Raw genomic sequence first — 9,731 nt, 5'->3', positions numbered from 1 at the left:
CAGCAGCCAGGGCAGGCGCGGCGCGTAGCCCGCCATGCGGCCGGCACGGCACCCGAGGAGCTGCTGCGGCTGTAGGTCCCCGCCGCGCCGGTCTGCAGTGAAAGGAGGAGGCACCTCCGAGCCGCCGCCGCCGCCCATGGGCCGGCGGCCGGGAACCCGCGGCCGCTCGGGCCCGGCCCGGCCTGCGGCGCGCTGATAAGGCTGCGGCTGTCGGCCTCCTCCCGGCCGCCCCGGCCAGCGCCCTCTGCCGCCGCCCGGTTCGGAGGAGGGACGGGAGGGGACCCGGGCCTGCCGAAATGGCGCTCGAGAAGACTGAGAGGGGRTCTCATTGATGCATATCATTGTCCCAAGGCAGATGCCAACGGCATGGTGCCRGACTCTCTTCAGTGGTGCCCTGCGAGGGAGCGAGGAGCAGTGGCCGTAAATGAAAGCGTTACAAGTTCCACCTCAACATGAGRAAGAACTTTACGTTGAAGGTGGCAGAGCACTGGAACAGGCTGGCCAAGGAGGTCTTGGATTTTCACTGTCTGGAGACATTAAAAACCTACCTGGACACATTCCTGTATCACCTGTCGAGGTGACCCTGCTCTGCCATAGGGTTGTACTGGAGGTCCCTTCCAACCTTAACCAGTCTGATTCTGCTCTGGCCAGTGACAGCAGAGACCCGCCTGGACAGGAGCTGTCCTGGCAGCCAATCCAGGGAGAAGAAAGCAGGAGCTTGCCCCCCCCAAGGCCTGCATGGGTGACACCAGAAGTAGCCATCTCGGACTCGGCACCGGATCTTGCTGGCCTGTGCTCGTGGGTGTAGTCTTAGTTCAAACAAGGGATAATCTCTGTGAAAAACGAGATTCACTTTCTTGTTAAAATTTAAAGGGTTTTAATAAATGACAATAGGGTACATAAAAGCAAAAGGATATGGCACTGGGTGCTTGGGGATCTGCCAGAGGCACGCCTGCTATTGATAGGAGACATCTTTAAATACATTTCGTATTGGATCAGCTTAATGCCTATTCATAGGCATTTATGCATATTCAAACTTTTCTAGGGGCTGTTTAGCATGGGACCTCCTCCGGTGTAGCCCCCTGTTCCATGGTTTCAGTAGATGACAGTTGTTGATAGGGAAGTGTCTGTTGCAGGGGCCCCTGGGTTGTCCATGCAGATAAGCCCATCCGAGGGTTGGGGGTACCACCAGACAGGCTTCTCTGCACAGCAGAGGACGAACATTTCAAGACCTCCGACCAGAGACCTTTCACTACACATCTTAAAGCCTCTGTTCCTTSCACCCCCACCCTTCCRCTGTCAGGRTCTGTGCTRGCCTGGCCATTGATAGCCCTGGGTCGATGGCCTTCCCACCCCGAAGGTGCTAAGCATCCTTGTGAATGTATGCATTCTTTTCCCCAGCTCTGAGCTGCTTATCTTTAAGGACCATTGCCATCAGGGCCTCACTCAGGGATTTTTTGCAGCTTTTGTATAGGTTTGCTATAATATATAAAAAAACCCATAATTAAACTTCTTCTACAAATAAGACAATATTATATCATGATGTGCAACACATAGCATCTACCTTTAATCTCTGCAACAACTAACACTACAATACGTGTTTAACACACACATAGCACTCATCTTAACATTTGTGAAAGCCAACACTATAATATGTGTTTATAACAATCTCCATGCAGAGGAGAGCTGTCTTTCAGGAACATCATGTGCCTGATCCCTTATTCAGGCTGGTGTCTACGGGATGTATATGGCCTTATGTGCCCATGCTCAGGCTAGAGCCTACAGGATTAGGACTAATGGGTTCAAACAGAAAGAGGGGAAATTTAGGATAGATATTAGGAAGACATTCTTTACTTTGAGGRTGGTGAGGTATTGCAACAGGTTACCAGAGAAGTTCTGGATGCCCCATCCCTGGAAGTGTTTAAGACTAATTGAGATGGTGCTCTGGTCCAGTGGGAGGTGTCCCTACTATGGCAGGGGGGTTAGGATTAAATTATTTTTAAGGTCCCTTCCTACCCCTTTAAATTACTATTTTATTCACATATCACTGCTCAGGAGGACCATTTTACAAGCAATCTCCTACCCCAAACCTGATTTAAGAAAAGGAAAGGAGGCATGGCTTTCCTGAGAACACACAGTACCAGCAGCCATAGCAGGAAATGAAAACTGTCCTGTTTTTCCTACTGGAGTGCCCAGGGATACCTATACTTCAATTTTAAATTTTTGGGTCAAGCTCCTGTATAAATTAGTTAGCATCAGTTTGTGAGACTAGGTTTGCCAGAAATAAGTAAAATTGTATCAAAAGATCAGGAGAAAACATGAAGTCTTTTACTACTGGATATTATACAGCTGAATTCCCAGTATTTAGGGAAATTGAGGTGTTAGCATGCCCAGCGACAGTGCTGAAGGATGAAGCATCATCCTGAGAAAACCASCAGAGCAGTTTCTCTTGCTATTTGAGTGAATTAGCATAAACCTCCCTTGATACTTGAGGGAATTGGCATAAACCTTCCTTGCAGTAGGCCTGCGGTGCAAGGGCAGCAGCACAGCAGCCTCGCCCCAGTACCTGGGTTTTGTCCTTTCCAACACCCAGCCTCCCTGCCCTCTCTATTGTTGCTCTTAGGTGGTGCTAGGAGGATATGGTGTATATACTGTATTTTAATCACAGAATAGGCCCGATTGGAACTGACCACAGGGGGTCATCTGTCCAAGGTCCCTGCTCGAGCAGGGTCATCCTAGAGCACATAGCACAGGATTGTATCCAGGTGGTCTTGAATAGCTCCAGTGAGGCAAACTCCACAACCTCTCCGGATAATCTGTTCCTGTGCTTGATCCCCTGCACAGTAAAGAGATTCCTCATATCCAGGTGGAACTTCCTGTGCATCAGTTTCTGCCCGTTGCCTCTTGTCCTTCTGCTTGGCATCACGAAGAGCCTSGCTTCTTCGTCTTGACAYCCACCCTTTAGATATTTATATAAATTCATGAGGTCCTTTCTCAGTCGTCTGTTCCATCGAAATCCCGTGCCCGTTCCCCAGCGCCTGGAGGGGCCTCAGGGAAGGCAAGCTGGTGGGATCGCGTCGCGCCGGGGCCCGGAGGCCGCCAGGGGGCAGGGCTGGGCCCGCGCCGGGCGCGTTTTGGCGCCGCTTCCCCGCGCAGAGCAGCCGGGGGATCTTCGGCGCTGCCCAGGGCTGTCCGCGGAACCGAGGCGCGACCAATCGATCCCTCGGAGAGAGCGGGACGRGCGGGAGAACGGGCAGCGATGTGTGGCACCCGAACTGTGCTCGCCCCGTGCCCGGGTTTAGAGTGATTTTTTGGGTCATTCTCTCCCGTTGGAAAAGGAAGCGCAGCGCGTGGCCGCTTCCCGCGGGCCGAGAGAGGACCCAGGCAGCGTCTTTCGGCGGGCTCGCCCCGACCAAACCCTTGTTCCCGSAACAGAGGGGCGGAATCTGGTTTGCGAAAGACCTCTGCGATCATCAAGTCCAACACAGCATGTCAGCTAGACCATGGCACTCAGTTGCGACGTCCAGTCTTTCCTTAAACACCTCCAGGGGTGGTGACTCCACCACCCCCCTGGGTAACCCATTCCAGTGTCTAATCACCCTTTCYGTGAAGAAATTCCACCTAATGTCCAACCTCTCATGGCCYAGCTTAAGACTGTGTCCTTTTGTCCTGTCGCTGGTGATGTGGGAGAAGAGGCCGACTCCCACCTGCAAGGAGGTTGTAGAGAGCAATAAGGTCACACCTGAGCCTCATCTACACTAAACAACCTAGTTTYGGAAAACACTAGTACATAAAACTGCTGGTGTAGTTCTGGGGCAACACWACACAAGGCTGTAAAAGGGGGAAGCACCCAGTTATATAGTATATTTTAGTGAGAGCAGTGGYTAGTTGACCCTGTTGTGGTCTGAGGCTGCTGCAGCCTGTGTGCCATGGTGCACCCCAGCGGCCCACACTGTCCCGCACTCCAGCCCCAGGGTGGCTGCTCCCCATTTCCACGGTCTGGGGATTAACTGGGGTCTGGGAGACAGGACAAAGCAAACTTCAAACTTGGGTGCCATACCAAAGGCCAGGGTCTTGCCAAACCTGCCACAGTACTGGACTGCAAGAAGGGCGAACCTAGGAAAGGTTGCAGGGATGAGAGTTTATGTCTTGCAGTGAAGCTTCAGGTACTGTAGGCTGTCCTGCCAAACYTGTGCTGTCCCTAGGTTATGTGACTGAGTATATGAAAGCTGCTGGGATTACATGTTGTAGATTAAAGTGCAAACATGAAATTTCTATTGAGTTATTGCACRATACTGAAATAGTTTTGTAGCCTGTCTGCATCTTCAAGGAGTAAAAAAACAGGCACTTCAGGACAAAAGTCTTTGCACTGAGTAAAACAAGCAGTAAAAAAGCAACAGAGCATTGCAATCCCATAATACACGTTCTAAGTACCATTTAAAGGAAAATGAAACATCTTCCATTGTGAAATTAAACCTGATTGAAGCATACAGTTCCCACTGGCATACACGAGCAGTGGGGTGTGCGGGGTGGGGTTCTGGCATCTCTGCATGCAGAGGTCACTGAGSTTTGTGATCTCTCTGTGCAATAAAACAATCCATGGGGACACAGTGCTTCAGAAAGGCAGGTTCCCAGCACTTGTGTCTGTCCTATGCTGGCTGCAGGATGCTGGAGAACACAGGATGTTTTCTCTTGAGAGACTTTGGAGAAGTGAGAATTATGGATAAATAATTATATAAATTCATGAGGTCCTTTCTCAGTCGTCTGTTCCATCGAAATCCCGTGCCCGTTCCCCAGCGCCTGGAGGGGCCTCAGGGAAGGCAAGCTGGTGGGATCGCGTCGTGCCGGGGCCCGGAGGCCGCCAGGGGGCAGGGCTGGGCCCGCGCCGGGCGCGTTTTGGCGCCGCTTTTTTAAAAAGAAAAGAGAAAGCCAAGCACCCCCTACCTCTTCCAGGACAAGGACATCTGCCTGGCAAAGGCATGAGAAAGTTTAGATGCAGCAGAGCTTTATACTCCTGTTTGGTTTAGACTTTGTTTCTGGATTAAAATAATAATATGTAAAAACACAACCTACTCCAAACTCACAGATGGTTATAAAGTCATTCTAAATGGTCATGAAATATTTGCACTAGTGAAGTGGAGTTGCCAGGAGGGAAGAGAGTTCCTAAAATTATGGCTATTCTTTTCTGGTATGTTTACCACATGGAGATTACTCTGCTATTGCCTTAAGCAAAAATGGCAAAAAGCAACAGCAGTCCTGCACATGTCTCCAGCTAAGCTGATCACCAATTAAAGAAAAAAGACAAAACAAAAAAAACCCCACAAAATGCAAAACATGCCTTGCTTGAACTCCAGTAATGGGCAGAAGTTGTGATGTGTTAACCCAAAATACTATGAAGTCACATGTGCACTCACAACTCCAGTCCCCGGGAGCGAATGTTTAGGGCTTGGCAGATTCCTGGTGTTGAAGTACATGCAGCTCCAGAAGGATTTGTGCTGGTTCTAAAGGGCAAGTTGTCAGTACATGAGTTTTGCTGTGCTTTTCTGGATGCCTGACAAATGCCCATTCTCCACATGCTGTTGGCACTAGTTTATCTGGAGTTGTCTTACGTGTGACCCGAGTTTATCACCGCAGTAGCACACAGCAGTTCCTGCCCTTATTTGCCCTGTTCCTCTCCATGAGCTACAAAGCATYGGTAGCTGTTGCAAAGCCAGGCACAGGGCGGGCCTAAGGCAGACATCAGAGACCAGAGGTTCTATCACTGCTGTACAGAGAACAAGAAACACCTTCTGGCAGCATGGTTTGTTATTTAGCAGCTTCTTCCCTTTAGTRTCCCACCTACCTTGGATCACTTCCAAGAGCTTCCCAAGACTCATGTGCAATCCAGCCTTTGGATATTTCAGCAGGACTGTTGCTGTATCTCTGAATAAACTACAGCACTCGCTGCTGTCTAGGTAGCCCACTTGTCTAAGTGTAAAAATGGAGTTATGATCTGGCACCTTCCAAATTAGGGGCAGAGGGTTCAAGATATTCCTGAATGTCCCAAAGAATATCCCAGGATCAAGGGTTTCTTTAGATGGAAACGGGCAATTCAGTCTGCTGCAACCTATCTCTGTTAAACAAACCAACAAAAAAAAGGCAAATAAAAAAACCAAACAGACCAAAAAAACAGCAAACAAGAAATACCCAACCCAAACCCCAGGCTTGATATTCATAGACCATTTACGAGGATGATCATTTCAACAAGCTGCCTGCCAACCCCACTGCTGTCCTACCAGGGCTGCTGGAGCCAGTGTTGATGAATCATGTACAGCAGTGTGAACAGAAGCATCCCTACCCAGTGGAGCAAAGAAGTGATAGCAAAGAAATAGAACTGGATACCATCATGATCCTGGTCTTGTGCCCTGGCATTCATAGCTACTGAGCTGCCTCCCATCCAATTCTCTTCAGAGCTGGGATAGCAATGCCAACAYATCTCCTCCCTTTGACAGCCTGGTAGAGGGATTTGGATGGAGTTACTTCCTCCTGTTCTCTAAGTGTTAGAGGAGCACTGCCCATGTGCTTCTATACTGCTACAGCACAAAACACTATAAAGCCCTGTTCTTTGACAACCCCCCATCTGTATATGCTAAAATATCAGGCTTATCATAAACAGAAGACTGCAACTTCACTGAAGAACACACACTTGTGCAAAGACAAGACAGTTTTATCCTAAAAGAAACTGCAAAGATCTGGACTAAGTAAGACAGCAGAGCTATTGATAAAGCAGGCTCCTGAAATTGTCTCCTTCCCCTAACCCTCCTCTTAATCCAAGAGTAACACTAATATATAATAATAAGAAATAACTTCTACAGTTACCTTGTTCAACGACTTCCCAGTCCCAAGAGACTGTTTCTTCAGGATAACACACATTAGATATAACATCTTGTCTTCAACCACGCACTTAGAATGTACCACCTTCTCCATTCACCTGCAGCTCAGTGCTGCTGTGTAAATGTCCACGAAACAGAAAGSCACACTGAGGTTTAAAACTGTTAAAAAGATTACCGGTCCAGAGGAAAATTTTATCAGTATTTTGTACTTGAAGTACACTGAGCATGGTGAACATTGGTGAGTTATTTCAGTCGGTTTGGACTCCCATCCAGTACTTTTTTAAAAAAAACAAAGACATAGTTGGTGTGCAGCATGCCAGGATAGTCTTTGGCAAGGACATCCAGGCAGTTAATTTAACTGTCACATCAGTGCCTTGTAATGGTACAGTTTTAGAGCCTGGCCTACCATAAGCAACTAGACACCACTCAGAAGAAAAGCCATTTCAGGACTTTGTTCAAGAACCCATAGAGCCCAGAGGTCTAACAAAAGGCAGCAAGTATTGAAACAAGATTAGCAACATGGCTTGAAGTCCTTTTTATTTTTCTTGGCAAATCTGAAGGACCTGTTAATGGAAATACCACTTCCGTAAAATATGTTTAAACTCAAAAACACTTGTAAGAGACAGTCTTGACAAAGTGACCAGAATGAGGAAGAATAGGATGAACTTTACCATTTGAGTAAGTAAAACATTTAGACTGAACAGTGTGACTGCACACTKCTTGGGGGATGGTGGTGGTAAAAGCAAGAAGGGCAACTTTAGCATAGACCTGTGAATGGGCGTAGCAATTTATTACAGCAAATATCCTTTCCATTCATCAGTATTCAATGACTAAGCATGGACTTTTACCTTAGCTATTTCTATATATTTTTTTTCCTATGGCCTGGGCTACCTGACACCCTGGAAGGGTGTTTTGCTTTTCATTGTCTTTATCCATTCAAGAGGTTAGAGGACAAAATTATCAGAAAACAAATATCAACACCCCCCTCCCCCCCCCATGAAATCATTGTGTACAACTTGTTGCTGCAGCAGACTGTGGTGGCTGCAAGTATAGCTGATTAATAAAAGAGATGAGACTATTTTAGATGAAACTAAATCTACCAGCAACTACTAAAGACACATGGCCTTCAATGCCAGGCATCTAGTATAACAAACCCCAAACCCCAGTAACTGTGAGAAGACTGAACTGTGTCAACCATGGAGGACCGCTGTCTGTATATCCCCTTTTTTAAGTATCTTCTAACAGCCATTGGCTGGTACCATGCAGTGCCTGGTGCCCCATGCATCGTCCAGGAGGCACACAAAGTGAAAAAAGTTTTGCAGAGGAAGGAGGACCCAGCCGTGTGACTGAGAACTGTTACACATGGACACACAAACTGCAATATCCTACTACTATGTTTACTAACGTTTGAGTGCTTAACTATGTCAACTTAAATGCTTTCATGGCTTTTAAAATATATTTGAACTAGAAAGGAAATGGTCCATGCAAACACACTTATTTCTGAACTTGGTAGCTAATAAAGGCTACAGTCCAAATTTTGCTAGACTTAATGGTATTCCTTCCTTATACTTTCCTCCCAATTCTGCCTTAATATCCAGCCTGTCAATCAACTGCAGACATTTTTATAGTCTAGATTATTTCCTGACTTCTTTCCTTCAAAGAACACCAAAAGCTCTCCACACAGTACATAGTAGGTTATAGTTTGAAACTCATACTTAGTGGCTGTTTTTCCAACAATTCAGGAATCAGTTTTACATCTTTTAGCCTATGTACATATAACAGGATTCGCTTCTGAGTCTCTTTACTCTTGCCACTTCTATATGCAAAATACTTCAGAGCACCTCAAGTAATAAAAAGCCCAATTTTGCTGTTGAAATAAGATGTTAATGGGAAACTGTTCTTTACCCATCTTGTTCCTTATTTCCGACCCCTGCTCTCTCCCCCTCCCTCCTCCCCTTCCCTTCCTTTCCTTCCTCCCCTGCCTTTGGTTTCTGTTTGCTCTACTTCAGGACCAAAACTCCAGCTGCTCTAAATCTAAACACTGCTCAGGACATATGGCAACAAACAGCAAAATGTGTTCCAGTGAGCAGTGGTGGGCCATATCCTTCCTAGGTATTCACAGGCATGCAGCCAAAACAGTAATTTCACAATGAAATCTTTGGACTAGACTCTACAGAATCGAGMAAAAGCACTCAAAACAACTAGAGAGATTACTGTAGGTTGAAGAACACCATGTGTTTGGTCTGGTGAGCGATATTGGCTCAACAGAGCTGAAGGACATCTCTCTATAAACGTGCTTAGCACAAAGCATGAGCAACACAACCATCTTCCATACATTTTTCTTCAACAAGGCCAATCCTGGTCTGGGACTGTTAAGCTGCTTCACATTTTTAACATGCAGCCRTCAGAAGATCAGCAGGGCCATTCAACTTCAAGTGTACAGAGGGGTTTCTGGTACTCCCAGCACTGAGCTGCAGCACATGCTGGTGCTAATATCAGAAAGGTCAAACACGTTCCTGGTAAAATATTTTAAAGTTTACTATTGTGTAAATACACAATAAAATAAAATAAAAAGGCAATTGTGAGGTGTCATCTGAACTCTTAGAYTGTTTAGATGTTCTCAAGAGAATTTTCTCATGAAAATCCAGAAGGGCTGAAGGAATCTGAAGGGAATTATTATTTAATACCCACAGCCTGTCTAGAAGATATTTGCTTGAAAGAGGCATTTTAAAAGATCAAACCACAAAGTAAATACAGCACTGCAGAAGGAGACCTTTTAGTGCATAGTGTTAAGCTCAGGGGATACCTAGATCCTCCACATACATTTCAGCTGACCTACAAAGCTGTATCAATATCCCA

This window comes from Malurus melanocephalus, unplaced genomic scaffold, assembly GCF_030028575.1.
Source record: "Malurus melanocephalus ecotype Western Australia unplaced genomic scaffold, MMel_1.1 scaffold_92, whole genome shotgun sequence".
NCBI lineage: Eukaryota > Metazoa > Chordata > Aves > Passeriformes > Maluridae > Malurus > Malurus melanocephalus.
The sequence above is the reverse complement of the archived record's forward strand: the minus strand, read 5'-3'. Positions refer to the sequence as shown.